Raw genomic sequence first — 27,463 nt, forward strand, 5'->3', positions numbered from 1 at the left:
GGAACTATTCACTGATACAGCAGGAATCTGTATTCTAAGAGTCTCCATATTTTGGAAACTCGGCAGGGTGACAGATTTCCAGTTTGGCTGTGAGACATACAGAATAGAGCAAGTGGTACTCCAAATCAGGCATCAAAAATCAGCTTTTTTTATTCTCAATAGGGCTGGCACCGAGTCCGGTTTCCAGACGGTTTTCTTGTTGCGTGTTTCTGTTGCTTAGAGGAACACAGCAAAAGCAGAAGGGGAAGCGCTTCCCCACAAAGAAAGAAGGAATCAGAGAAACAGAAGTAAAAACATTAAGAGTGAGTCAATAATTAGTAAGTTACGTCACCTTCTGTGTCACTTTTCTCCACTAAGGAACCAGCCATGGAAGCTCTCACTTTTATGCCAAACAATTCAGTGTTTGATTGTGCTGTCTGTAGTAGCTTTGGCTGGCATTTTCCAGTCTTATTTACACAGTTAGATGCAAAGCAACCCATTAAAATGCTTGTTATTTATTAATAAATGTAGTGTTTGAAAGGACAGATGTTCTTGTTTACCATCCCCTCAGATATCAGTCAGTCTTCATATCATGCTCTACCGTATGCAAAGTCTGACTTCTTTTGTTCTTTATCTGCTTTTGATATTTAATTATTCAAACTGCTCGATGACTGCATTAGGTCTGGTTTAGTTGTTTCTATATTTGGAAACTTTCCTTACAGCTCACTGATTGCACATTCACTTATTAATCTAATTAAAAGCCAATGGGAAATTTCAGTTTAAGAACTTGAACACTGGAATAGTTGTGGCTTCTAAAAGATGCCCAGCACAGCTGCAGGGCACATACTTAATACAGTGGGGACATGACAAAGTTGACCTAGAGGACTGCTAATTACACTCACCTTCAACTCTGTGTAGGTGTTTCATTTATGTGTGGTATTAAAGCCCACTTAATACCTAGCAAAAGACATATCAAATACAAGAGAGGATAATGTAAAATCAATAAACTGAAGCATACTATACAATCAAATGTCATTTGAAATCCAAGTTGCAGCACTACACACCATTTTAGTGCACAGCTCCAGTACACATGAGCACTCCACTGCCTGTCCAGTTTTCATAGCTGCATCCTTAAAACAATTTCTTAAGCACTCTGTACAACTGGGGCCATAAATACTTATTTCATCTTATTTTCTGATTTTGTCTTTCAAAATAGCAGTTGGAGGCTTAAGAGAGACTACCAGGACACAGAAGGTCCAAATGGTCAATTTCTGTTCTTAACTGTGCAGAGTACTGAGTACTGCTGATGTCTACAATTCTCTGCCTCTGCTAGGGAGAGGTAAAAGCTGTTCAGCAACTTAAAGGATGGAGCCCTATTAAATTACATAAATGTGAAAGACTTAATCAGAAAGGTTTATTTAATTGGGAATTTTTTTTTTCTAACAGTAAGAGTTTTCCCTGCCATCTGATCTCATGCAACAGACTAGGTCATTCTTGTAGGACTCTTTTGCTGCTGTGGTCTTGAACCCAGGCCCTCTGAGACTAACAGAGCAAAGATACAGCCAGTTATAAAAAACATGCTTCCCAGGATACCATCCTGCCTAAGGGCATCCATAGGAATATGAGCCTGGGACTTTTGGCTGCTGCTGAGAAGCAGTAGCTGGGATATAGAGAAATTGGGGCAGGATGCACAATAGCCTCTAACTCTACTGCACTTCTGGCCTTTGCCTCTTGACCTTCAACCCATCCTTATAATTTCCCCACTCTTTACCAACTTTTCTCTTTACTTTCCATCTTACTGATGCAGAATTCAAGATAATTAATAAGCATTGCAATCTTACTACTTTTTTGTGTCAACTACAACTTACTTGGCTTGAAGCAGAAATTCAGATTGTGGCAGGCAAAATGGAAACTACCTTTGCACAGACATAAGCAGTGTATGGAAAGAGGAGCACCTCTGTCCCTAATCCTGCAGAAGCTAAGGAACAAATGAAGCATTGCTGCCAGCTGCACTGGTAAAAAGGCAAATGAGTGTTTGCAGCATAAGGACCCATGCAATACAAAGGTCAGCAAGCAGCATTTTGAAGGGTAATTCAATTTTAACCCCTGGTCGGAGATTTGCCAAAGGCAGAGAAGGCACTTCAGGATTGCCACTGTCTGGAGTACAGCCACACAGACGCCAGTGTGTCAGTAAAACACCTGTTTTTCACGTGCCCTAGCAGAAGGCAGACACAAGCAGAGCCACATAGACACAGCAGAGCTCCAACCAGCTTTATCTCCTGGCCTGAGAACAGAAAGAGCCACAGATTCAAATGGCGCTGGGGAGGAAGTGTGGCTAAAATAATTTAATCTTTCCCATTATATTGTAGGGCCTACTGTACTTGTTTGTCTCATGGAAAGGGAGAGAGGAAAGAAATCTCCCCCAAAGATCAGTATACAATCTTCTGTGGCTTGCAGTCACAAATCAGCAAATTCAGAGGCAGACCTGTGTCTGAGCAAGGCTGAAGCTTATTTCCGTGCAGGTTATCATAGTGCACACAGGATTTTTAAAGCACAATTATAGCCTCTGACAGCCTACCTAAAGGAGTGGAGTGGTCACCATGGTAACACCTGCAGCACATGGCAGTGAACACCTGATACCAGTCAATCTTGAAAACATCTTTTTAAAGAAACAGCCTCCTGGAAAACTGCAGATAGAGATTTCTTTCTGAAACTATGAAGATGCTCTCTTATAACAAAAATTGAAGTTTTACCTTACCATCTTTTCATCTGACTCTCCCTCCATACAATCCTATCCTGTATAAGTTTATGAAAGTGATAAAAAAATAAAAAAGGCAATGGTGCTGTGTTGAGAAGAGTAACAAACATTGAAGTACAGCTGGCATGTAAATGATACTTTGCATTTTTCCCCTAGAGCCTGAATTGTGGTTTCTGAGAATATAGCCATGCTCTGGTTGCTAAAACAAAATAGAAATATGCCTACTGCAGTGCCCCCCCACCTTCCCAGGACTACAGATTTCCCTCAAATGTTTAAAAACCCAAGAAATGCCATCAGCTTCTTTCTCCCTTTTTGCTTTCTAAATCCGCAATTCAATTTCATTGATTAGAGTTGTATTCCTTTGTGGGGGTGCAAGAAGAAAAATATATTTAAGGAAGTGATGTTTGCACTCAGTTTGGAACTGTGGGTTTCTGAAGCACATTCTGCCCTCCAGACACATCCAGCAGCCAAAGAGCAGCTATAGTTGCTAAAGTCTTTGTGGTTTTTTTTGGCAGGTTGTTTTTTTTTTATTCAGCTCAGTTCCAGCCCAACAGCCTTTGGGCTCTCTGTGCTGTGACTGCTCTTCTGCCTCTTTCAGCAGTCTGACACCTCCTCTTACCCCAGTAAGGACAAATAATCACAGAAAATACCTCATGCACAAAGTTCAACAGCCTCAGCAGTATTTCCAACATAGTCTTGTTTAATTATATCTCAAGTTATTGCTACTTTCATTATTTGAAAGTCTGCTTCTTAATTTTCCTTTGAAAAAGACTTTCTTTTTCAGATGGTTACCATCTTTGTCATCTTCCATTTCATCTACATTCACTTTTTCAAGTAATTCTGAGCTATAATCATCCATTCTGACAGGGCTTCTCCTTTACTGAGTAAGATTTCAGAACAGGAGAGGCACTGAATCTGCAAATACCATTGACTGACAAAAGATGGATATCCAACCACTGTAGAACTGATAACAAATCTGCACAGAAACTCTTTGAGCATCCTGGAGATGCGTGGAAAAACCACATGAGTCCAAGGAGGTAACAAGACATGCTTTCATAAGCTCATTGAAGTCACCAGAACAGGCCCCCCTCTGCCGTGCCCTCCTCACTGCTGAGCAACCACAGCAGATTATATGCACAGGAACTGCTGCCACAGGTGGTTTGAGCTCATGTCTACACTGCACACAAAAGCTGATTAGGAAAATGCTTCCAAAATTTATTTCCAGAGTTCTGCTTATCTAACTGCTTAACTCATCAGATGGCCACTTAGAAAAAAGATGTGACTATTGCTGTTCAAGAAGACTGCTATCAGGATTTTTCTGAGAAAGAAAATGCAGTAACTAATGGGTATGATATATATATATATATATATATATATATATATATATATATATATATATATGTCACTTTGCATGTATCCAACTGAAATATCAAATTGTACTTGTTTAGCTCAGGTAGGTAAAAAAAAAATCCAGTTGTCTCCCATTTTAGTACAATATTGGCCTCTACCTACAGGTGTGTTTCAGGAGAAAAGCAAGGCATGTTGCTTTGATGCAAGAAAAATAAAGGAAATTGATGATATGTAAAATTTGTGGCAGTTGTTCGCAGCCCTCAATATGTTATTGAAATAACTCCCAGCAGCTGTACCAGGTATTTATACTGTCTGTGATGTTCTACAAGTCAGCACTAGCTGTCATGCAGTCTTTGTTATATATGTGGAAGTCCAGCTTTAAATCTGCTTTCATAGTGTGGAAGTTGCATTTATTCAGTGTGGTGCTGACGTTTGTCTCACAGTAAATGGCATCTCTGCTCAACAGGGCAACAGACTCTAACAGCAGAAATATAAAGCTCCAAAATCAAAATGAAGATGTCCTTAACAGTGTATTGGGTTTCAATCTGTGGCAGGGCCTAGTTATGATTTTCAACCTGCACATAATCAATAACAGAAGAGATCCATTGATTCCACCGATTTTGGCTGGGATCAGAAACCATACTTCAACTATGCCCAATATCTTTTGCAAAGGTAAGTGGCAAGGGTTATCAGGCAACTGCAAGAGAGTTGTTGCAGGATTTGAGAAAGCTCTTATGGCTTCCTGTGCTTTATCAGCCTGTGAAACAGTACTCAAAACCTGCCCTTCCCAAATCCATGGTTTAAAGACAACAACACAATCCACACAGTGAAACACAAATGCAGTCTACCCTCCCTCTGGAGAAGCATTGTCGTCAATAACCAATTAACTACGCATTTCTGCCTGGAAGCTGAACCTTATACTTGCCACAAAATGATGATTCATTTGTTTCCCATATCCATTTATAAATGGTCAGCACAAAAAAATAGCAGTGAGGGTCAAAACTGCCATGAATATTTTCATTACCTTCTCTATCAGGTCTACATATGCTTTTGCTGACAGGAAGATCAGAAATCTTTCACCTCTATGCAGCCAACTCATCAGTGCTGTAGGAGCTGTCAGTACTGCAAGTTTTGAAATATATGCTAAACTGATGCTTTCTGATAAGGCTGCTACTATCCTTATGTGTATGAACTTCAAATACCAGATTCCAGATAGTGGACATGGCATCTGCCTTTTAGGCTGGTGCTCATTTTTAGTGCTCCCTTACGAATACAGTCTTTGTGTAGGCACATCTACACTGGGAGTCTTTTATCCCTTGATGCTGTGCAGTAACAATAAATAAAGAGTTATTTATACCAGTACAGACACAAACCCACTAGATTTAATGATATATTATCCTTTTGCACTTGTGCAAGAAAGTAGTGAAAAAACAATTTGATAAAAATTTGGCCCATAAAGAGAAAACAGGATCAGAACAGCAGACCTTTCCAGCAAAACAAGTCACACAGTCTGCCTTTCAAGTTTCTCTGTCAGATTCAGACTTCCAATCCTGGCACCTATGGTAAAAGGTTTTTTTCCACAGTCCAGTTACAATTTCTGAGTCTCAGTACTATCACTCAGACACATCTGATGTCTTTTTTTCTCCTCCTTTCTGTGTCTCAAAAAGCAAAAGGCAAAGATAAAGCCTGGATTCTCTGACAGGGTTTTTCTTCACACTGTGATTAATGAGGTTAATGTGCTTTATTGAATTTTCACTTGAAAACATCAAAAACCAACATCCTCTGAAGCAGTGTGGAAGAAAGGCACAAATTCACCTCCTTGCTGCTGACAGCATGGCCTTAAATTGCTTAAAAAGGCTCAAAAACATTTGGAGACAGACAGTCTGCACTACTCCTTGTATTTCCCTATGAAGTCCTTTAGACATAAACCATTGACCAAGCCAGGGATCTAAGATTAGATACAGCTGCACCAACACTCCAGCAGGAATTTAGAAATCAAGGGGGTCCTCTTAGCAACCCATGACTCATCGGGATCATCTCCCTTACCTTTTAGATCTTGATCACTTTTCATCCTTGCTCTCGACATAAATCTTCTAAAATTTGGTTCTAATCCAAGTTTGCTCCGTATGCTTTGTCTGTATAGCCAGTCATAGAATGAACCTTGCCACTGAATTTTGTCAAGATGCACCTTCTCAAATTCAGATTAAACCAGATGCTGCTATTACCTTTGGCAGTGATCCCTTAAGTGACCTAAACCACTCATCTGTCACAGCCCCCTAAGAGACAATTCATGGTAACTGTTGCCTCATTCTGCCTTCAGTTGAGTTTCCATCTGTGTTAGGAGTAGCCTCCTAAGGGCTAACCTCTATTAAGAGGCATTTTATACCACTTGTTGAGAGGCACAAGATTGCTGGCTGAACTCAGCTCCACTGCAGAGGAGGGACCAAACTTCAGCCTACACACAAACTCTTCTCCTTCATAGTTCCTCCTTCCATCCCTGCAATTACAACATCTTATAGGCTGTAAGAGGCAAACTTGCTCTTTCTTCTGAAATACACAAATATGGTACCAATTTAGATTGTGCACTGTTTAATTGTATTGATCTGGACCACTGTTTCTCCACTTCAGCATGGTGCCCAGTCTCTAGAGGCTTTGAAGTAAAAAAAAGGTGCCTACGTTAAAGAAATAAAGATGTGATGTTAAGGTGGATTTAATACTTTATCCAGCTCACACTTATGTCAGTGGGAACATTTCCAGGATCTCAAATGCAGGACGGGGTCAAAGAGGGGGATTTTGTACAGGTTTGGACTAGCAGCAAGTAATTCTGCCTTCTGTGAAGCATCTTTGAAACCTGAGAGGATGCCCAATGACTTAATCCTCCTCATGCAGCCTCTGCTGAACTTGAAGGATATTGGCAGGCAAGATTTCCACATTGTAAAACCATATTTGAGGAGCTTATCTTTCAAAAATGGATGGAACTTATCAATTTGCACATTTTTGCCATTCCTATACACAGAGAGGGGTGGGCTCTACATCTGAACAGATACTGGAGGTCAATTCAATTTCTGAGCCCATGGTTGTAACTATTAAGCTAAACAACTTATGCCATAAGCATCATCTGCAGTGAAATATGTAAAAAAATGACATTTCATGAGTTCTTTTATCAAGGTTAAAAAAAATCTATAGCTCTTTGGTAGGTTATCTTATGCTTAAGCCAAATTTGCTTACAGTTGCAGTTCTTTCCTCTACCAGCAACTTGCATGAGGACATCCTCCTACTTTCAAAAGAAATTTCACAGATGCAGAGAAAAAAACCCCCAAACTTTCCATACACAGTGTTATTAATATTTATTGATAAGCATTTAAAACTCTAAATCTGTTCTAAACATTCAGGAATGAGCAAAGATTGTTTTGAGCAGCAGGATTTTTTTTTTAACAGAACTGTCTGTATTAATGAGGCTTAATTAAGTAACATTTCCTTAACAGTCCTGGCTGTAAGCACATACTGAATTACTTATTTGCAGAACTGCTGAGTGTCTTCACTTCTTATGTGGAATCTTTAAGAATTTAAGTTAAATGATAGAGTGTAAAAAGAATCTGCTGTAATTAGGCTTTAAGTATTAATTACACAAGTTCAGATGTTTTGTTAACATACATTTTCTTCAGATCTTCAAATACACCGAGTAACTGTTCTCCTCAACAGAGCAGAGTTCCTGTTTCTCCCAGAGTTGTAAATAGTTCCTGTTTCATTCTTTTCTTGTGGGACATCTCAGTGTAAACCATTAGCATAATCAATAGATTGGTCATCTGAGGGGTGTTCACTGCCCATACACCACTTCTCACCTCACACAATTTATGTGTGTGCTGAGAGGCACAAGAGCAATGCTTCTGTCTTCAAAACTGCTCAGTCTGCAATGCACTGGCAACATCTCTACATACCTGAAGTACACAAGAAAACAATGGCAACAGCTGTGGTAGGGACAATGAGAGAATCTCACCAGCTTACAGAGGGTGATGATGAGACAACAGTAACATCCAAAAGAGAGGTGAAATATGGCAGCAAAGAGACTTGGCTTTGGGAAGATTGTGCTATCATTCCAGATGTCCTGTCACTTGGCCAGATGTCTGTCAGAAACCAATATGCTGCAAATTCACACACCTCCACAGATTTATGGTTTGCTTTCCATTACACATCATCTTAGTATTTCAAATATTCACAGAATTAAGAGGCAACAAATATCAACTGTTTGCAAGACAGAACCTGCTTGATGTCAGGAAGGTGGTTTCAGGGAGCAATTTCTGGATATCTGTAGCAAATCTACCCTGGATTTGAAACTGCATTCAATCTGAAGAGCTGAGTGGGAGGCTCAGGAGGTAATCGATAATGTTGAGGAGGTAATAAAAAACCTGAAGGAAGAAAAATCTATCAAAAGCTATTAAACAGAAAAATATTATGTCATACTCAAATAACCCATGAGCTGCTGAGCACAGAGACTATACAGCAGAAAGCACCTTCATGTGTTCATAGTGTTTTCCCTTATTTTTGACCTCTCAGCAACAAGACACTCACACTAAATACCCGTTTTGTAGGAACCAGCTCAACTGTTCCCAGCTGCTCTGGACAGAAGTATAGAAACAAAAACTCCCCAAAAGAAATCCCCATTATGTCAGTTCTTAGCAAAATTTCCTTTCCATACCAAAAAAATGTCCAAGTCATTTACTCAACATTGGTTTAAGAAAATGTTGAGTAAATTCCTTTCTGTGAAAAGGCGAGAACATCAAGTTTCTAACAAAAAGAAGACTACAAAAAAATTTTTAGTTTTGATTTCAACCTCCAGAACTAGTGTGTAAGATAACCTCCAACTAGCCCCAGAACAATCTCCTGCAGAGATGAAGGACTATCCTCTCCTATGCCAAGAAGTCTACTGTGTCTGCTGATTTTCAAAAGGTAGAAAGCAAAATCTGAAAGTGGAAAATTACAAGGGTATTTTGTGCTAATAAGCCATCAGATTTCTGATGAAAATGGGAAAGGATCTTATTAACTTTAAAGAAGCATTAGACAATGAAAAAGCACTCTAAAGACTGAAAGAGCTCAATCAGAAAAGAATCTAAGATTATCAGTTTTATCTTCCTATTGAAATTGTGTTACCCCTTCACTTGGGCTAAACTCTGCTTGAATGGTAAAATGGAAAGTTTCACAGTGAACAAAGACATGAAGAATACATAGTTTTTTTTCTATACTGACAATTCCATAAACCCAGCAACACTGGGCTGGTGACTGCAGAGGCAGCCCTGCAGTGCTGCCCTTCTGAAAGGGCACCAACACAAGTAACCAAACCTTCAGCAGTACCCTTAAAAGCAAGGTGATGATGAGGAAATTCAAAAGTCAAATGTCCCAAAGAATGAGCACCTGCTTTCCTGTCTACAGAGACATCTCCAGTAACATCTCTGACATTGGGCAGTCAAGAGCGGGAGACAATAACAATTTATGTGATGCCTCTACCATTAATAAAGCCATCAGCATAGAGGTGAGAGCTGAAGTCAGCAGTTCCAAAACTAAATCCCTCTTTAAAACCTATGACAAAAAGGAAAAGAGGTCAGAAACCCAGAGAGACCCCAGCTGCAGGATGTGGTCACTTGCCAATGTTTAACTAAAGCAATCTGCTCTCACATGGGGGTTCTCTTAGGGCTGAATGGCATTTGGAGGTGAGGGGAAGGCAGTCCCAGGGAAGACAATGAATCATATCTGATCCCTAAAGAGATGCAGAGGGACAGCAGAAGTGCAAAAGTGGTTTCTTCAGTCTTTATTCTTGCTTTGTGCAGGCCAGACACAGCTGCAGCCTATGGGGTTCCCTAGCACTCCCTGGAACAACAGCATCTCTGCAAAGAGCAGAGAAGAAAAGCAGGAATCATTAAACCCCAGCCCTAACCTCTGCATATGCAATAATGGCTTCATTCAATAAACAGGATTTTTACAAGTGCTTTGCAATCCTCCCTGCAAGATTCCTTGCTGCTATCAGTAGGGGAATGCAATTTTATGTGTCATGAAAACATGGTATTTATAGCTGCATGTAGCAAATAACAACAGTAAGATGCTGATATCAGATAACTAGTATTAATAGCAGAACAATTAGCCTGAAGTCAGGATGAAAAGCCTCAAAAGAAGTGTCTTCAAACACTGCTTCCCTCTCTAATTTCATGTCACACTGTCCTGCCTTGCCCTCACGCGGTGTCCGGCAGGAGAACACCCGTGTCTGTCAGCACAAGGGTACCCATCAGACAGGCCCTGTAACTGCATTTGCTAATGCATCTTTTGACCTCACAGGCTGTGACTGACCAAGTGATATCCCACTTCTGGTGTCACAGAGATCAAACCTGAAATAAAACAATGGAAGAAAGCCTTGGCACGTGGGGTATCACATGGATGAGAACTGAAGGTCACCTGCAGACTCAGTGTGCTGTGACACCAAACCTCAGGCAGTGTGGTGGTGTTGCTGCTCTTCTCTCTGCTGTGTATGTACACCACTGAAATGGTGGAAGACCACCTGTGCAGCTTTTAGCAGCCTGTGAGTGAACATAATTCTGATATTAATTCACTGGGTATTTTTCCTAGTCCATCTCTGTCAGGTATGCACAGCAAAAACATTCCCTCTGCTCATTCCAGAAGTGAATTCTTCCCTTCACCTATGCTGAGGAAAAGGATGAATGCTTATTCTGAACACAGATCACATGTCAATGCTCTATGTAAGCACATGGTCAGGCCATACATCAATTAACCACACAGCTTTACAGCAACAAGCAGGCAGACCTATAGATTTTTTTATTTGCCCTTGGTATGGAGGACACCTAAAAAAAAAAAAGCAGAGCCAGTGTACCACTTGTGCTGCAGAGATCCCTCTGAGAGGCTACTGTAGCCAGGCATGATTTGTAACAGATGTTCTGATGCATATCAGAAGCCAAATTCACCCTAATTTACCTTCAACTTCCACAAGGCAGAGAGGTACCAACACAAAACTCTATCCCTTCAAGTCCTGAGTGGTCCATTCCTCAGGTCTTGATGAGTTGTGGGTCTAAACTGGCTAAAAATACCCTGTGAGGCAGGAAACTGTTCTTCCAATAGCTGTTAAACAGCTCTTCTAAGGATGCACTGTTTCCAAACAAATGCATAAAACCCCCTTGAAACAGAAATAGGGCAGGATACATCTCACAGAAGGGAAGAGACACATGGCGTAGGGCCTTAAGATTCCCTGTATTCAGCCAAGTTCCTTTCAGAGTTTTATTCAATATAATAAAAATATTCGTGCATAGCAATTCAAGCACACCCATTCCCGCTGAAGAATGTCCAGGGTGTCCAGTCAAATTATCATACAGTGCTCTGAGTTTTTTCTGTTTGTCCTTAGTAATGTTTTGCTTCTCCAAAGAATCCACAGGGCAGCAAGAAGGAGAGGAGACAGCAGGTATTTAGCAGAACTATCATGCCTGTTAGTAGCACAAAAGCTACTCTGCCCCAATTAACACCAGTCAGGGGTTTGTGCCTAACCCTCTTCCTACCACATGCTCTTAGGATCTATCAGTTTACCAGTCCTACAGCATCCTCTCAGTTTCATGGTCACTGAGTTTCATGAGCTAATACTTGTCTCTTTAGAGATATGTGCTTTGATCACACTTGGGAGCTGATTGTCAAAATACTCGATATTTATAGGAAAATTGTATCTACGTGAAGAAAAAGGAAGCAACTTCTACAAATAAACTACTCCTGAAATTTTGATCTTTCAGCTACAGAACTGAAGGCTGAAAAACAGGCATCAGATATCACAAACTGACACAGATAAAATAACTTAGTCAAAACAGAGTGAGCTTCAGGTGACACACTAAGTCCTTTACTAGTGCAAGTGGCAATTTTATCTGAAATTGTAAACGACTATAAAAAGAAAAATAAAAGTCAGGATTTACTAATAGCCTTTCTGAGATTTCATGCAACAAGAAAATTATGCTGAACCTACGTATCCAGAAAAGCGGTATTTAGAAGAGGTGGTTGCAGATTGCTAACAAAGTGACCCAAAATAGTTGAATGGACCTGGAGTCAGAGGCTGTAGGGAAGAACAAATTGAGTGCAAAAACATTGCCCAGTGTGTGCAGTGTCAGAACCCTTGCTTTGTGCAGCATGCCAGTACCATGTTTCTGGGATCATAAACATTTCACAATGAATTTCTATTATCAGATGGTGGGCACAGCTAAATCCAGGGCACATCACTCATTTGCCTCACTGGAGGACACGAACAGCTCAGTCTTTCAAGAAGCCTCCCTGGTGACACAGTTGTCTATTCTGTGCTTTGAAGGCTTCATCTCACAACTTAGAAGGCAATGTTCTCCCATTTTAGCAGGGACAAGCTAGAGATTCATGAGAAAAGCTGCTCATACCTCAAAGATCCCCAAAGGAAGGATGGCCTCCAGCCACAGAAGAACACTGCCAATGCAGGATGCCCCACAACCATTCATGTCACCAAACCACACGGTGGAGGGGATCTTTCATGTGCCACAGCCTAGACTGTGGCACAAAACAACTCTGACAGCAAGATGTGGCTCATCATCAGGCTGAAGTAAAGGCTGAAGATGAGCAGGAATTCTGGCCACAGACAGCCACAAATCCACCAAGCTGAGGTGGAGGTGTGAGGCCAAAGCCAGTGGTGTTTATATCCTTGGATAAGGTGGCACTTGCTATGCTGCCTGGAGGTACTGTGAGCCCACATATCTAGGCTTTGTTAAAGCTCATTCTGGATTAACTGGATAGCTGCCCTCACCACTCAGTCCCAGGGGAAAAAAAACCCAAAATGGAAAAAAATCAGGGTTACATAGTAAAAATGCTTCTTCAAGATCAAGTTATGAAAAATAAGAACAGCTTAAATGAATTTCTGAATTAGAAGTAATCAATTTGGTAGTGTAATAGAAAAGCTCTTTTGATCTGTTTGGCTTTTTTGTTTCTTGGTTGTTTTTTTTTTTAATTTTGAACCATCCATCCCTCTAAAGCTCTGAACAATTCCTGCATTATCTCAGTAGGCACTGCTGATTCAAAGCAAGGATTAGTCACAAATCTGTGCCACCCCAGAGCCATTAAAACAGCAAGCTGGTGGTTGGGAAAAGGGCATATGCATCTGATAACTAAGATGACCTTTCCTACAAAACTTGTGTTTGATTACCAGTATCTTTTCTGGATATACAGTTTCAGCAGTACACTGTAACATTCCAGTTCTTCCTGAATTGTGGAGACAAAAATAAGACAATCTTTACCACACCACAACAGCGCTGCTTATGCAGTGCAAAATCATGCAAACTCACTGAAACAATTTTATTCTTCAGAATAATGAAGATGCTTTAATAAACCCTATTAAACCCAAGCATCAGTACCAACTCCAGCATTAAATTGTTGAATATGGAGCAGTTTTCCTATGGGAAATTAATGACCAAAGGAAATATTCTAGCCTTGGTATTTTTATAGCATCCATTAATTTTTAAATGGAGGATGGAGCTATCCAAGATTCAAAATGATATTCAAAATGTCCTCTACCTTGAAGAAGAAAAGTAACCTGCATTGGAATACCGTGCCACAGCCCTCAAAAGATGAGACAACACCTGGGTGCAACTGCTGTTGCCGAAGTACATTCATTCAGTCAGGCACCATTCTCCTCAGCAGACATCCTGCCTGTTTTGGTTACAGAACAAAATCATCCTGACCTTTAATCTCACTCCTCTGCTCAGTAGCATTGATGGCCATTGTCTAAGTGTACAGACAGGGGTCCTCAAGCCCTCTGCATGTGCCACAGACCTTGTTCCCTGAGCTCTCCCTGCTCTGTCACCTCAGCTCTGCCCCTCTCTCTCCTACTGGTGGCTGCTTCCAAGTAAACATCCTGTAAACTCAACACCCAAGACAAGAAGCACAGACAGTTCAGGAACTATTTACTAGTGACTTATTACCAAGTGCAGCATGAACAAAATAAAATAAAATAAAATAAAATAAAATAAAATAAAATAAAATAAAATAAAATAAAATAAAATAAAATAAAATAAAATAAAATAAAATAATTAACTGTTATTTTTGTTCCTCTAATTTAGAAAATGAGGGCACAATTTTCCCCAGAAAGCAGATGCCACAGAATTATTAGTCAGTGTTTCCTGCTATTTTGTTCACAGTTTAAACATTCAGATTGGAGTTGCAGTAAGTGTTTGTTGAATGTTTAGCACAGTTAAGCTCTCTTTTTCTCTAGAGAAGTATCATTTCAGATGTTACAGTTCACCAACAAATTCTCAATGTCATATTTGTTCAGAGTGGCATTTCTCCTAGGATCTACAACTCCAGAGCTACACTGAAACATAATTAATAATATAACACATCACTGCAGGTCCTCTGCATCTTCCACTTGCAAACTGGTGCTAAACTCTGTCATATCCCAGCAGCACTCTCTTCTCAGCTTTCCTCCCTCCTCACCTCAGCTTCCCTTCCTCCTCATCCTCCCCCTCTAAATTCAGAGACACAGATCTACAGAAAACATGCCAAGATACTTTCTGAAGAGATGTAAAAAGGAGAACAACATTGTGTATTTTCCTCACCCAAAATAAGCTTATGTGCCTTTTATACAGTCCATATGCTTATTTTCTTAACAATTTTTGAAACTCCCATACTGATACCAGACACGAACAAGCCATAATATTCCTTCCTCAGTTTGAGGGCTATTACCCCCTGAGGATTTCGCTCCTCTGAACATTTCCAGAACATCTCCAGCCTCTCCCAAGTTCAGCAGTGGCTGTGCTGGCACTGTGCAAACACATCTCGCAACACCACTGAGCTGTTTTTAGCTCCCATGCTGCCTGAGGCTGAGCATCTTCCCCCTCATCACATCCCATTTAGTGATGAGCCATCTATCTTCATGCTTCTGAATGCTACATTCTCTCTTAGGAGATGGAGCCTTAAAAAGACATGCTCCAACAAAAGAGCATGTCTCTATGTGTTCTGCTGTCGAGGCCTTTACCCCAAAACCAGAACGAGGTCTCACCCTGCACCTCTTTTTGTTCAGTTGCATAAATAGACTGGTGTGACGGTGTTCGCAGGTATGAGGGAAGAGACGAGGATCTGACTCCATGTTTCAGAAGGCTTGATTTATTATTTTAGATACATGTAATGCAAAAACTATACTAAAAGAATAGAAGAAAGGATTTCATCAGAAGGCTAGCTAAGAATAGAAAAAGAAAGAATGATAACAGAAGCTTGTGCGTCAGACAGAGGGTCCGAGCCAGCTGACTGTGATTGGCCATTAATTAGAAACTACCACAGGAGACCAATCGCAGATCCACCTGTTGCATTACACAGCAGCAGATAATCATTGTTTACATTTTGTTCCTGAGGCCTGTCAGCTTCTCAGGAGAAAAAAATCCTAAGGAAAGAATTTTTCAGAAAATATCATGGCTACAGACTGGACCTGCTGTCTTGCTGGAGCAGCTCAGACTGGCACAGGAGGAGTGAAGCCAGATCCCCCTGCCAGCTCCTGGTAAGGCATCTGAACAAATATCCCCATTTTGGGAACAGCTTAACTTCAGATGGTAATTACGTTCCACTTTTGAGGGCTTTTCTAAGCCTGAAGGCTGGACTGCCTCTCCTGCCACAGCCCCAGCCAAGGGATCTGCTGCCATCCGCACATCAAATGTGACTCCTGTCAGATGGCAGCTCGGGCTGCTTCTCAGCCTCGCCTCTCCTCCCCCATGGAACACCGACACTGGGAAGTCTGAACAAGGAAACTGGGATTACGGGAGGCATCCTTTGCCCCAGAGACAGCACTGCCGGCTGTTATCTCTGCTCTCCAGTTCTCAGGAATAGAGCAGTAACAAATGCACTCAATCCTACACTGAAAGGCAGCCATACAGAAAGGCCTGGGCTGGAAATCCCAGATTTTTGATGGCTTTAATCAAATGCAACAGCACTGGGAGGAAAGGTGAGAGTGAGCATGTGGTGAGAGTGAGGAGGTAGTGAGCCATTCAAATTAAAATTGATTTTTTAAATTTGCTTTGATTCACCTCTAATCTTACATGCTTTTTCCTAAATTCTGAAGAGGTACAGAAATGAGGCCAAGATACAGAAAAAAAAAATTTAACCATTCCCTCTCAAAATATATACCTAGAAAAAAATGCATAGTTAATATTTCTAGTAAGGAATAATCAAGCCATTAAGCCATAAAAAGCTTAATAAAAAAAAAAAAGGTGAATCCCTAAATCTCATCTTTCAGTTCTTCCAGAGTATTTATTTAATTTTAAGCAATAGAATTTCAGGTTCTAGGTTTTACAAAAATCTATAGAACAAGCAACTTTTAAAATCATTAAGGTGTGAAGTTTTAATTGACTTTTTTGGTTGTCAGAATCATGAGGTGGATATCACTTCATGTGGATGTGCAAAATTGATCAGCTGGATAAATTTGCTCAGCTTTCTTCTATGTTCTGTAGACCACCAACTGCTACTAAAGAGGCTTCCAGCTTTCTTCCTTCTCCCTTCATATGAAAAATTTACCTCTCTACAATGGCTGGATTGTTAACCAGTCACTTCATTAACACAATGACTATACAGCTGAATGTCTCATTACATCCCTTCAAGATAACTAAGTTTCTGTAACAACATTCAATTTCCATGCTAAGATGTGTGAATTATTATAGTTGACTCAGCCCAAGAAATTGCATCTCCTCAAATGAGATTACAGCAAGTAAGTTTCCATTTGGAATTATTTTAATACTCAGTAAAGCAAAATGAATCAGTATAACAATATTAGTATCATAATAATCTTAATTTTTTTTTTTGCTTAAAAACTTGCTAGAATAGAACACACTGAGTCTCTTGGGAAATCTGTTCAAGAAACACATCCAATTTATTCTGTTTTACTTTGGAGTGTTACTTCCAGCTACCTGTAACTAATGAGAATCCAGAAGGAGAGAAGGCACATAAAAGTGAGTTACTCATTAATAAAAGGAACTGCATGGACAGCATGTACTCTCTCTTCAAACTGTAAATAATAAAACTACCAATTCAGAACAGAAAATGCCAGCATTGCCTTTTCAGTGATGCTTTCTCCTAAAAGCATCATGCCTTATGATAAACACCTTCTATGTTCAAGTGGAGACCTTCCAATCACATCAATGATAGGTTGTTTCCATTAGAAATTGGCTGAGAATTATTTTTATTCAATTTAATTCTTTCCACAATTCTAGCTTTTCCAGCAAACAAATGCAAGTTCAAGGGGAAAGAAAACAAATATTCCTCCAACTCTCACACACTCATCTTTTTAAGCTTTTTTAAGCTCTCTGAGGTAAACAGCAAGCACTTTTAGTGACAGTTTCTGAGTAATGATAGGGAAAAGAGGGGAAGTGGTTGAAAGCACCACTGGCTTCTTAATGCCAACTCTTTTATGTTACTCAGGGAACACATGTTCAATCACTGCTTATGAAACAGCTTTGACAACATGGAGAGGAGCTTTTTGCTTGATGTTTGCTTAAATGAAACTCCATCTATTGTAGAAGCAATTGCTTATAGTTTACTTTTTGGCGTGGTTCTTTAGTATTTTCTTGTTAAACAGAAGCAACTCACAGTCTTAATAATAGATTAGTCAGTGACTGTCTTCTCTGGAGCCTCTGTTACCAAGAGGCTTCACTGCAATCCATCTCTTCTGGGAAGAAATTTAGAGAAAATATCAGAAGGGTGGTAACAACAGAATTTCTAACACCTGACCTTTCCAAGAAGAAAAACAAGTGAGACACATTAGAAGACCCCATGCCCACTTAGGGACCTTTATTTTAAAGTCACACCATTGCATATGATGCCTGCTCCCAAGAAAGCAATAGGCTCAGTGTTTCATTTCTGAACACAAGAACATAAGTATCACATTAAAGCTTTAGCAAAACATGTTTACAGAAGTCCCTGCATTTTTATTATGCTGTATTGTGCCTTGGAGAAAGCTTTTCTAAAGTGAACAAAGGCTGCAGCAGACTTAATTAGACTTGAAGCCTGAAATAGATCACATGTCGTACACTTAGAAATTGTTTTACAACACTGAATTTAACCATCTCTAAGGCAGACTGTATTAGCATGATATTTTAAGGCAGGGACTGCAAACCACTATGCTGTTGTTAGCATCTGTTATTTCTTATTAAAGGTACTGTCAACCAGCCTTCTTTCAGTCTGTTAAATAGCGTTCCTCTTCCCTGTTATGTTTTTCATGCATAGATGGTTAACAAAGGCTTCACAGCAACTTTTCAGAGGCTCAGCTTTGAGCTTGGAATGAAAGGGTCATGGGACAACTCTGAACAGGGCTCAGGAGTCTCTGGTCCAGCACCAAGGTCAGATGAGACTGTGCTCCCTTGGGGCTGGAACTCCCCAGAGCAGACCTGGCACAGCCACTGTGGGCAGCCCACACCTCTGCCTCCTTGGATTCTTTCCCTTGTGCAGCATCTGAACCTCTCTGGCTTCCTCCTTCCTCCCCGTGGTACCAGGGGCTGCTGTCAGCACCTCCAGAGCCATCTTCTTCCAGACTGAGCCAGCCCATCCCTCAGCCTTTCCTCATGGGGCAGCTGCTCCAGCAATGACCATCATGCTTTTGATACTCTAGAAAATGGCTCCTTCCCTGGAGGACAGTGCATCCTGTTTTGCAAGGAAGCAGGAGAGGTGAACTACACTGACACACTCCACAACATCATCTGACTCTCTGTGTCCAGGGAACCACAACGCTGTGTCCAAGCCTGGCTCTGCTACAGGCAGGGTTGCAGCTAAATCAGTGTCTTCCCATCATAAGTTGTCTCTGTGGCAGCATCCCATCATCCTCTGGAAGAAATGGCAACAATTGCAGACCTCTGCCCTGCTCCTCAGTTTCCTTTTTTTTTTTTTTTTTTCCAGAGCAGTATATAATGCCAATCCTCAAACTTTCTATTCATACAAACAGCAGAAAAACTTCAGCACTCCCACTGTACTGTGGACTAAAATCAAGATGAAGTGCCATATCATTGCTTAACACTTTTTGTGTCATCTGCCAAAGCAAACAATGCTATTCACAACTGGCTAAGCCCTGAGAAATAAATATACTTCAAACAAACCATATCCTTCTACTTGGTACTATGGGGAAATGCTAGTTCAAACACTATTTTCAGAACTGCTTGTCCACTCAGAGACAGAATTTCTAGGCATCATCTTCCCATCCTCTGCTTCCTTTAGTCCTCTTACCCAACCAAACCTCATCCACATGAGATGGAAGAGACATAACAAGGTATACTTCCAGGACAAATCTTACCAACACTATTTAATGGTGTTAATTAAGGACTTAATTAAGGACTATAAAATCCACCTTTGTAGATAGAAATTGCTTATGAACAAAGCATACCATGTATTGCCCAGGAACTAAAGCTATTTTTGATGAGGAAGAGGAAGGGAAAAAAATCATCTCAATGACAATCTCTTTGTCATTACTCAGTGAAATACCACAGAGCACTTTCATCAGTTAGTATGAAATATTTAAGAGCTGCCAATGCTTCTGCATCTGTCTGAGCTAGACCAAGGTACCTTGTAATGAAGAAGACATAAAATATCGATGGGTCAGGTGCTCGGCTAAAGGATACAAATGACGCAAGATTCCAAGGTAGGCAAAATAAAATTTAAAAGGGATGTTGAGCCTGAGCAAAGGGCAGTACTTTATACAGACAGAACACCGAGTTGTGTGGTGTTGAACGCTGCAGATCTTCCAAGGGCATTTCAGCTCCAAAGCTGCATTACTAATCACAGTTCCAGGTTGCTCAGGAGCCTATGGACAAACTTCCTGATTTCCAACAGAATGTTGTTCCAACAGATTGGTTGCAAAGGTAATTGAAAAAGGCTAAAATAAAAGGCTACCCATTTGTCCATGGGGGCTGGAAAGCAGTATAAATTATTCCCTCTGTTCTGCCTCAGCAGGTGCTCAGAATGGCAAGCATAAACATCACTGTGTACTGTAAACCCAGTTCACCTTCCTCTGTTGGATGGAATAAGTGGACAGGATGGGGAAAGACAACAGAGACAGCTTTGCTATTATTATATGTGTAGTAAATACTGCTTAATCTGTAGATTAAAAGAAGAAGCAGCAAAAAGAAAAAAGCAAGTGCTCCCTGATCTGCAACTGTTCTTCTGGGATCTTCCTAGGGACACAGAAAATGGAATATTTTTCATTCAGAGCTGCATCCCTGCAGCACAGCCCAGCATAGAAACTGGCCCTACCTCCGGTTTCAGCGTGGAAAGATGTGTGCCACATACCAAAGCAAAGAGATGCACAAAATCTCTGCCGCATATATTCAGTGCTTTTTGTGTTCTGGGAAGCCAGCTGAAATCCTCCTGTCAAAGTGCTTCAGCCTGGGTGGACCTGGCCAGAGCTCCACATCCCAAGGCTGCTCAAGGTCTGTCTCCCCATGTACAGTGCAAACCTGACCGTGGTAAAATCATCACCTCCCTTTGCTGACTGGTGGTTTTTTATTTTTTGGCTGCAGTCAGAGATGCTGCCTCAGCCACAGCTAAACCATGCAAAGGACTCCTGCTGCCAGCCCACCCCAGCCCTCCCCCTGGTCTCTGGGCACAGGCCACACTCCCTCTGTGCAGGATGTCACTGCCCTTCTCTGCCCTGCCAAGGTAAGGGCACAAGTTTGCACATCCCACCCAATCCTTCCCCACAGCACAAGTTAAACACTTCCACTGGCAGGGTTTCCAGATCCATCCCTTGGATGCATTTGAAGTGAAGCAGACTGGGTAGCACCCACATACGACTACATCCCACGTTTCTGGGAGCAATGCAACCACTGGTGAGAAACTGCTGTGGGAGTTGTCTCTGACACCAGCTGGGAGGCACCCAGCCCAGGCTGTGGGGTGGCAGCTACCTGGAGCACAGGGAGAGAGCTGTGTGGGGCTGCCAGGTCAGGTCCTTGCAGCAGGGAAGGACGTTTGGCCACGTGCAAGGGGATGAGGCAGGGCAAGACCCCATATAAATGTTTGTGCTTGTTCCCAGAAAAAAAGACATCACTGTGCACCTTGTCCTTCCTCTTGCTAATAACTAACGAGAATAAAGTCAAATGGAATTGCTATACAAACATGGTGGTGTTCTATCTTTAGTGGGGAATGAAGGCTTTAATGTATAGAAATTAATGTAAAAGATACAGAGGAGAGCTTTGTGCAACGTAAATACAGAAAAATATTTTCAAAGAAATCAACATTATCCAGTGAGCACTTTATTAAATTAATTTCACTTATATATGCACATTCAGAGAGCAAGGCCAGTTGAAACAATTTCTAAAACAGGAAAAAAGCTAGCAAATCAACTTAATACACTATTAAATCTTTCTAAAGAAAAAAAAATTGAAATTTTAAAAAAAAACCAACCAAATCCAACCACCTCAAAAAAACCTACCCACAGTAATTTTACAGGGAGATAATGAAAGCGAAACAATACACAAGTATTGTCATACTATTAATGTTGGCAAGACAAGAAAGGAGAAAATGGGCAATTACCCCTAAGTACAGCTCCTCAGTTGTGTAACAAAACAAATAATCAGAACAAAAACCACCACTTAAAAGTCAATAAAAGCACATGTATTCATGAAGGTCTTGCTAGATAAACTCACAACACCTTTTCATATTTCTCCTCCATTATTCTTCTCATGAAACAGGGAGAGTGTTACAGTATCCCGCTGTGCAGAAAAAGCAGAAGAGGATGTTCAGATGTAGCCTTAACCAGAAGAAACAGCAGTGGCAGTAGAAAGCAAATTAAAGTCTAATCAAAACCTTGTAAGCAATTGAGAGAAACTGATTGTAGAAGAAGCTAGGTTTTATTGTGACCACAGTAATCAATGTTTGCACGGAGTCAAGAAAACAAAGAAAATTATTGCATCGCCGGCTATCAACCCTGTATCAAGAAGTATTAAATTATGGACAAGGAAAGCAAAACATCAGCTTATGAAGTCGAGGAATGACAGTGTTTGTATTCATATCTCATTATCAGAAACATCTCAGACCTATTGAGCTTATTTTGAAACGACTACGGAGGAAAAAAGGCCCAATCAGAACTTCCACAACTGTGCACTCCCATGAAGCAAAGAAATTGAAAAATATAATCACCAAGCCTTGAGCAGCCGAAGTTATAAAGCTCAGCATCCTGTGAAGCACCCACACAAATTTTCTGATGTCTATTAAGCTGAATGCTTGCTACAGCGCTTCCTTCAATGGGGGCATCAACCTCATCTCCCTGGCCACCAGAAGCCTTGAGGTTTGTAAAATTTCATCACTTTGAAATCTCTGCTCTTCTGCTTATATTGGCAGAAATTAATCCCCAAGGGTAAACAAAATACACCAAGGCAATGAGGGGAGCTATCAGTCAGACAGCATTATTATTGTTTCGGCTTCCTTAGGACATTATTATTGTTTCCTTAGGAAACCAGGCTGAAATCAATATAGTCAGGGCAGAAGGGAAGAAATAACAAACATAAGTCTAAGATGGGAAAAACTTCTAAAACCAGAATTTTTAAATCAAGTACAGAAGATATTATTTCACGTGAGGAAAGCCAGATTTGGGAGCTTTTCACAAACAGATCACCATTTCTGACTTTCTAGGATTTCTGCTAAGCCACACTCTTAGGCTGCAATGAAAATCTGGATGATCCCCTTGTAAAAACGCAAACGCCAGAATCTTAATCCATTCTAACACAGATGTTTGACTGTCTAAATACTTCTACCAGACAAGATCACTTGGATTTATTTTTGTAATTCTCCCCTTTCAGTGGTGGGGATGATCCTATGGGTCTGAGTGGCCAGTCTGGATGCCACAGAGTGCAAAAAATCCATCCAAAATCCTGAATTGTTCCGCTGCTCACAAAACTATTTGAGAGAACGAGGTGCACCCTAGGGAGAAGCTGCAATGCAGAGAGGCTCTTTGGACATCAAGAAGTGGAGAGAACACACCACCAATTTCCCTCACTTCCCTCCCAAAGCCAGTCAAGAGGAAGGCATCTTCACCAGGAGGAGAAATCAACGAAGTACAGCAAAAAGGCCAGCAGGAGTTCAGGAACATATGATCTTGAGCTGGTGGAGATAACTATACAAATGATTCCTCACAGATTGTCCACCCCAGGTTTTAGAAACTGAAGGAGACAGTTACATTCTGAAAGGCTCATTAAAAACCCTCATCAGTATACTATATATACAGAAAATATTATGTGTTAACAGGATAGTCAGTGAATGGACACAAGGGAACAGTTTTGCACTTTCAGACAGATTAACAATATGACCTGACTGAGTTTCTCTGCATTTCATGCAAAATTATTGCATCAATATTTTTTAAATTTGTCATGAATTTCAAGTTCATGCATATTTTTATAGCATACTGATGTGTTATGCTGTTTTGCCTTAATTTGTAACTGTCATGACACATCTAATTTAAAAGAAAAGAAAAAGAAAAAAAGAAAAGAGACTGGTCTCTGTTCCAACAGGATGTATTACAAAATCAAGGTACAGAACTAAACCTTCACTCTAATAGTACACTAAAGTATGTGCTTTTAGAAGTTATGTGAGTATTTATAGTTAAGCTTCAAATTATCTCACTTAAATTTGTAAGTATTTGCTATTAACCACAATGTTATACTTCAAAACCATCCTGGCATGCACATTCAAGTTCGAAACTTAAAAGAGAATACTATAAGTTAAAACAAAAAGCTCAATAACTCAGACCATTCTCATCCCCATGACTTCTTCAGTCAGAAAAGATAAACAAAGTGTCATTGTCTTCCCTTCAGCTGTTTTTAAGGTCTCTGTTTTGATAAAATTTTTATCAAGATTTTTTTTTCCTAAATACAGAAGGTGATGAAGTTATATTGTGTAAGTCAATATGCCCTGTGTATTTCCACATTAACCAATCCTAACCACAATGCCCCCAAAGGTAATTTTATCCTTTGCTTCAGGAATTTTTAATACTCTTTTATTTCTCCCCTTGTTAAAAACATTTGCCTGCTCTGCAGAGTCCAAAAATAACTTCAACAACTGCTAAGAAGCATCATTTATAACTGGATTAAGAAACAATTCTCTTACAGTCAACATTCTGTGGCAATCAGAAAGAAAAAGAATTTCCTGCCTTGCATGTGATCTAAATACAAGGACATTCCTTGCAAACACAGAAAGCTGAAAGTCAGTGATGTATTTTAACTGGTCTTCTAGGAATATATTTTGCATCCACAAACTACATGTCAGTTGTTCATTATTGTGTCCGTGCAACTTAAATTATGGACTTCATGCACAACGTTATGTTTCAAATGTGTGTTTTAATATACCTAAGCAGTAAATTACTCTCTAGCCTTCGTGTTGTCACCACTGATTAATTTGACCATATAAACATAATTTCAGGAAGGAGACGTGCTTAAAAATCGCACCTGGCGCACTTCTGATTGCTTTTGTGCCGGAGAAAAAGTCATTTCAGTTTTCCTCCCGATTAGAGGCAAACTATGTATGACACCGATTAGCGGTTTTCCCGAAAGGTTAATAATACCTGGCGCTAAGGAACATTAAACCGGGTCAGTCCGGAAGCATCCAGGGCAGGGAGGCACAGGCAGATCGCCCGTGACCTATCCCGAAGAACGCCTGGGACGCGGTGGTCGGACAGGGGACATTACGTCCCCAGGACCACGCTCCCCAGCAGCTTCGCCGCTCCTCGCCCGCCCTCTGCTCCAAACTTCTCCCCGTTCCCTTCGATGCCCGAAGGGCTGCCCAGGGCCGGGAGGGACGCGCTCGGTACCTGGGCACTCCGCGTCGCCGGGAACGCTCCGGTTTGCGGGCGGCCCCTCCCGCGACCCCACCGCTCCTGCGGGATGTTCCCAGCCGGCAGCCGGCCCCGGCGGCGACCCAGCCCCGGCAGCCACGGCCCGGGCGGAGCGGGACCCCGCCCGCGCCTCTCGCCCCGCGCCCGGCCCCGGCTTCCCGCGCCCGCCGCCGCCGCCCTCACCCGGCGCCGCAGGTCCCTGCCCTCGGATGGCGCTGCGCCGGAGCCGCGGCCGTGCCCGGGGGCGGCGGGCTGCCGCGGGACGTGGTGCCGGGGTGCCGCGCCGGGAGGCGGCGGGAAGCCGTGCCCGCCCCCCGCAGCCCGTCCCGGCGGGAGCAGCGGGGGGGCCGGGCCCCGGGGGCTGCCAGGCCCGGAGGTGGCCGGCGTGGGGCACCATTCCCCAAAGCACCGAGCGGGGCTGGCTCCGGCTGCCGCTGCCGCCGGGAGAGGAGACCGGGCTGGGACAGCCCGACAGCCGGCGCGGAGGGACGCGCCTGCCGAGGGTCCCTGTCCCCCGCGGCCCTCACAGCGCACACAGCTGTCCCGCTGCAAACTGATATGGGGGAAAGAGCAGGTCCCGGTGCCCTGAAAACAATGGGGAAAACAGCTCTTACCTGGAGCTTTGCTGACTTTACTCCCTTTTCTTTCTCCTCTTTTTGGCTGCAGTCCCTCAAACTGCACCAGCAAAATGACACAGGACATCCTCCCACTCCTGCCCGACGCAAGCAGCGAGCGTGTGACAAAAAGTTGGCACCTGGATGTAGCCATATGTGACCCTTTTTGGCTCCGAGCCTCGTTACGGCGCACAGGGAGAGGCCGTGGTGCAGCTGCACGCCTCTGTCAAGGTTGCTGGCCTCTGGGACATGCCTTCATGCAGGAGTTTGGAAAAACCCAGCCTTGGCCTGGAATCAGCAGTCTTTGCTGTTTTCCGCTTAAAATGGTGCCCTGTGAAGAGTGCTGCAAGTTCTCTGTCTTAAAGACTGTGTTCAGTGGAAACACAAAATTAACATCTTCAGGCATATTCTACCATATTGTACCAAAGTGGCTTTGAAAGCTTTTTAAAAGATCTAGATTTTGAGCATAGCATAGATTTTTTTTAATTGTACTAAAAGGACTCTAGATTATCTATTTTGAAATCACTTTAAACAGTTTTGAAAATCACACTACCATCTATCAATCTATATACATATACATATGAGACTTCATCCAGCTGTTTCCCTATATCCAGTCAGAGCCAAATGAAAAGAGAATCTGCACAGAGATTTTTCATTTATACTCAGAAACTTTCCATTTATATTCTGAGAACTGGACAAATGCAGACAAAGGTGGGTATCTTACCTGTGCTTTTCAGTGTTTACACTATAAACCATGTCAAGCTTTTTATCATCTTTATTTATGATAACAAATAAAGAGAAACAGAGGATTAGAATTTCATTCCATTTTGAAAATGAGGTTGGCTTTAATGAACCTAAAATCCCTTGGTTTTATTTCTTACATATTTCTGGCATGACCTAGAATACTTAGGATCTATTTTTAACATTATTTAAGCCATGTTGTTAAAGTAATCCTATTTACAATGGGAACTCTAAGCACCAAATAACTCAGGTGATGGCTTAGAATTGGTTGATTATGTTGCATTTTTATCAGATCTTTCCAAATGTCCTCATAAAGTACAAGAGCTGTAGTTTGGAGTCCTGCCAATACTCCCTCTAAAATATTTTTCTTAGAATATAATTTGCTGTATCTTCTTTAATGATTAGTTTCTTTGCAATTTATTTCATTATTTGGGCAGATGGCTTGATTTCTCAAAAAAACCTCTTATGACTACTATTTTTAGCTTAATGACAAAAATAACTGGTAGGTGTCTTTCCTTCTCCAGGTTATAAGGAAGGTTTATTCAGAAGAATGATTCTGCAGTTATTCTCTCACAAAATTAGTATTTGTGCTATAGATTTGCATTCAGCAGAAACTGAAATCCAGTGTGCTGGTCACCTTCAGGGCTTTGTTTACATGAGAACACGTGAGCTAAGGAGAATACACAGCAGATATTGGTGCCAAGGTCCTGTCCTGCACTTAGCAGGGTAACATGGAGGCCTTGACATCCTTCTAGCCCACCTGTATCTCTTCTGAGGGAGAACCCAAGCCATGTATTCCTTCAGGCTGAGGCAGTGGTAGGAGTTGTGAGGTAGCAGGAGATGCTCCTCACCTTTCCTGCTGCGGCTGGCAGATGCTGTGTGCAGGTGGGACGCCGTGCGTGGGGTTTGGAGTGGAGCCCTGCAGACACCTGCTCTGAATCAGATCCAACACGAACGCCTGGAGGAGCCACTGATGCCTAAAAGTGAGATGATTATTCCATGACAACAAGTTCTTCAGGGATGTGTGTGTCCCCAGTGTGGCACTGAGAGAAAAATCCTTTCTGCAAAGGAGTGAATCAGATACCTTAGTGGTGTTCAGCAGTGGAAAACTGCTTTGAAGCAGCTGGGATCAACTTATTTTCTGCTGTGGGCATGCCTTGACAGAAATGTGGAGCTTCCCTACTT

The 27,463-nt window shown here is 41.6% G+C and overlaps 1 protein-coding gene across 3 annotated transcripts in view; it reads right to left on the bottom strand.

The window, feature by feature from the left end:
• Positions 1 to 25,665, bottom strand: part of PKIB (cAMP-dependent protein kinase inhibitor beta) — a 54,249-nt gene extending 28,584 nt beyond the window's left edge. The window contains exon 1 of one of the 3 annotated variants that reach the window (XM_066545779.1): positions 25,538 to 25,665. The gene's annotated coding sequence lies outside the window, so the exon portion shown is untranslated. Of the gene's footprint in view, positions 1 to 24,899; positions 25,020 to 25,106; positions 25,219 to 25,537 lie in introns of those variants that run through there. The other 2 variants (XM_066545778.1, XM_066545780.1) reach the window with 2 other exon arrangements.
• Positions 25,666 to 27,463: the final 1,798 nt, after the last annotated feature.

This window comes from Molothrus aeneus, chromosome 3 (assembly GCF_037042795.1).
Source record: "Molothrus aeneus isolate 106 chromosome 3, BPBGC_Maene_1.0, whole genome shotgun sequence".
In the NCBI taxonomy this organism is placed as follows: Eukaryota; Metazoa; Chordata; class Aves; order Passeriformes; family Icteridae; genus Molothrus; species Molothrus aeneus.